General features: G+C 46.4%; 1 long non-coding RNA gene across 2 annotated transcripts in view; it reads left to right on the plus strand.

Annotated features, from left to right (window-relative positions):
* LOC143484090 (uncharacterized) overlaps positions 1-2,522 on the plus strand; it is a 9,569-nt gene extending 7,047 nt beyond the window's left edge. For both annotated transcript variants that reach the window (XR_013122540.1, XR_013122541.1), the window contains one exon: positions 184-2,522. This is a non-coding gene — a long non-coding RNA (uncharacterized LOC143484090). The remainder of the gene's footprint in view (positions 1-183) is intronic.
* The last annotated feature ends 1,319 nt before the right edge of the window (positions 2,523-3,841 follow it).

Raw genomic sequence — 3,841 nt, forward strand, 5'->3', positions numbered from 1 at the left:
CCGCGTGTGTGCTGTACAAATTTGGCTGCAGAGAACTAAACAAAGTGTATTTTTAACTTAGCTGCAAACTTCACATTCACCAGCGCATCTCTGCACAGAGTACTGATGAGTAATGCTGCAAACCACATTCACCAGCGTATCAGCGCAGTACTTATGAGTAATGCCCACTTTCCATTTCTTCAGTAGTGCCCACGGACAAACTGGTCCAACCTCAGATGATTCTGTGCCCCAGTTGCCACGGCGTTTGACCGTTCTGTGAGGGGCCAGCGTCTCTTTGACCGGATCACTCCTGTTCTTCAGTCAGTCTCCGATACACATTCTTGCACAGTGTGGACGGATCTAATAGAAGTCCGGCTCTGTCAGGACAGGCAAATAAATGGATTAGTCTGCAGGACACCCACGGAGAACGAATGAAGCAAAGAAACAAACACTCGTACGTTCTTTGCCTGGATTAAACCAGGTACCAACTTGGGAGTGTGGACATGTCATGGGAGTGTGGACATCTCATGGGAGTGTGGACATCTCATGGGCTTCTACGTAGATGACAAACACCTACAAGGCATTTAGATGAACTAATTCAACTATGGATTCTGAGCTCAAAGGATTGAAGATATGGAACAGCATGTGTACAACCCAAAACGACGCCTGCTATAGCATGTTGCCTCCAGTCCTGGATTTATATGTGGTGGTAGACAGGCAGGATTTGTTGGTATTATTCTCCAGGTCATTTCTCATTTGTTTCTCCAAACTTTTAACATAGTTTGTCATTGTTTGTTGTGTGTGGAGAAATACATTGTTAGGGCAGGCGTTGCTGAGAGAGAACAGAGGGGAGTCATCGTGATACAATGGTGTTCACATAACTAAAGGAATGGTGCCTTCCTTCCTATTAACGTGTGCTTGTAAATAAGCAAACACACACAGAGACAAACACACACACACACACACACACACACACACACACACACAGATTGTCAAAATCATTCACTCAACCTTTGCCCAGCCTCTACAACCCTAAACAACCTCCATTAATTAATGGAGTGTGTGCGTGCGTGTGTGTGTTATTTCCGCTGTTTACTCTGCTAATTAGTGAAGTTTACCGAGAGAGGTGTCTCAATGGCAAACAGCAGGACAGGAGGTCACTGTGTGGACATGTCCTCTGACCCAGGGCCCATCACACAGCCAGCCAGACCATTAGGAAAACTTTACTCAAACTAGACATGCATGACTGTCCACAAGCTTGCGAGGTTACACTCCTCCTCTCTTTTCTGTTAAACTCACTCACACACACACACACACACACACAAAACGTCCAATTCCCTCATAATACTATCTTCACGGGATTCTACTTTTGTCAATATGTAATTTATGTCTATACCTAAACCCAACAATAACGCTAAATTCAACAATCAAATCCAACCATACACACATACATACATATTTTAGAACTTTTACTCCTCGAAAATAAAGGTGAAGAACTTTGTGGCAAACACACTTCGTTCATCTCCACACCTCCTTCAGGTCCTCAAGCTCAGCTACATCTTCCCACGGAGAAAGAGGAGAACGCGGCTCCGGCAACAGATCACCTCCCCGTTCTCCTCCTGCCACACGCACCTCCACGTCCAGTATGAAGGGAGCGTCTGGCCCTGACCTTCTCATGAACTGCGTGTCCAGCCTCCCCACCAATAGAAAAAGAGCTATGCTAATGCTAATGCTAATCCCAGCTCTGAATACAGCATATAAAAGTAATATATTTGATTATAATTTAATACATCTTTCTAAATCAACCTCACTGATTTAGGAAACCATAAAACAGTGAGTTTATTTAAATGTGTTAAATGTGTGAAGGTGTTAAGATTGAGGTTATTCTGTCCTCATTAACTAGGAATGAGAAACAGACCGTATGATCCCTGTTGCTGTTTCTCATTACAGTGGCCCGGGAGGCCAGAACCTCTTTTGCAAATTCACTTACCATGACTCTTTCTTAACGTGACACCTTCTTAATGTGACAGAGACCTCTGGCCCCAGGCCCCGGGCCCCGGTCGTGAGGGGTAGCAGTTTGTCCCTATTGTTTCCAGAGTCACTTGCGGCCCAAATGACCCGGTACTAAACAAGGTTGATCTCTGGAAGGGGAAGGTTGGCCATGTTTTGTTCAAACAGTTCACTCACCAACACTTTAATGGTGATTCACTGTGGGGTGTGGGGAACAGGCCTCCACTGCGAATGTATTAGCCACCATTTGGGGCAAATTAACGTAAAGTCTCAAGCGCAGTCATGAGAAACATACAGAAGGAAGGAGAGGTCATAAAAGCAGCCTGCTAATTTTAGAGGAGGAATCACATTTCATCATATGGGCTTTTTAACCTCCATAGAGGCCTTACACCTTACACTTGTCAAGGGCATTGACCCCTGACCTTTGCTAATATCTTAACCACTGAAGTAGCGTCCTAATAGGTCAGGGTCAAGGGCTAAAATTACTGAGGCTTGCGGGCTTCTAAGCTATGATCTGACACAGGTAGCACACATTAAAGATAGAAAAATACGTTATAGTTGCATACTTAATTCATTTTAGAACTGGATAACGCCTGGATTAAGGGACTCAGTGAAGGGGTTTGGGTCCCTTTTAACATGTCTGAAGTGTGCACAAGCAAAGCCAAGGTTGCCCAGTGGAATGTGAAGACCAGGGTGATGACAGCTTAAGGAGATTTTATTTTTCCCCTTCCCTCTCTCTTTCTCTTCCTTTCTTCTTCTTGCTGGGGTTATGAGCAGAGGGCCGGGAGCCTGACTGAGCATGGTAAATGAGATAATTGGCTCCCTGCGGACGAGCTTCGGGGGGGGGGGGGCAGGAGGGGAGGGTGGCGACGGCAGGAAAGAGGAGGGGCTTGTGAGTAGAGGCGGGGCAGGAGGGAGAGGGATATGGCTGTTATGTGAGAAGTGCAAGAATTTGGGGCAGAAGCGTGTGCAGTGTTGGCGTGGTGTTTAAGTTCAGCACCACACTGACAGACAAGTTCATCACACAGCACAGGGTCAGGCTGTTTACCGCCCTCTCCTTTCTCATTTAGAGGTGATAACCTTTAATAAAGGTGATAATCTTTATTTGAGGAGATATGCTCAATCAGCCAATAACTCCTTCATGTTTATAATTAAAGTAATGGTGAAACAAGGTAATAATTGTTTATTTATTCTATTTCACTGTATATTAAGTGAGTATTTTTGGCTTTGTTGTGACTTTTCATGGTTTTCATCTGCTTTTGAAATGCATCTCTGATCCAGATATGTTGAAATGTTCAACACAGGATGGTCAATACCGCTCTGCTCATTCTGGGTCACCAACTAATGCTTCCTCCTAAAAGACATACATGTGAATCCAATGGCTGTATTGGACATTTCATAACTATTTTATAACTAAACCCGGGGGAGCCGTAAAGATCACTTCCTTTCCTAAACGCAGGGGGCGATTAGAGGTGATCTCCAAGGAGCCGCAAAAAGAAAAAGGCTAATGCTTCCTCCTGACGGGCTGCCCGAGGGTTCCTGAGGGGCCTGCCTGAGGGTTCCTGAGGGGCTGTAAAATGTCCATTCCTGTCCATCATCCTCACCATGCTAACAAAGAGGGGGCCAGAGGGGGGGTGAGGATTGGAGTGTGGGGGGCGGGACACCGCGAGACACGTCCTGTCCATTACGTCGCCGCTAACGGCCCCGGACGCCGGCGCTGACCAGACGCGACAGGGAGGACTAACGAGTGATAACGGCCAAGGCGGGGCGGCACGGACGGCCTCTTTACGGCCCGATCTAATGGAGCGGAATCACAGGCCGCGTGTTGAACAAACACGCTGCCTGACCCTCT

This window comes from Brachyhypopomus gauderio, chromosome 20 (assembly GCF_052324685.1).
Source record: "Brachyhypopomus gauderio isolate BG-103 chromosome 20, BGAUD_0.2, whole genome shotgun sequence".
Classification (NCBI taxonomy): Eukaryota; Metazoa; Chordata; class Actinopteri; order Gymnotiformes; family Hypopomidae; genus Brachyhypopomus; species Brachyhypopomus gauderio.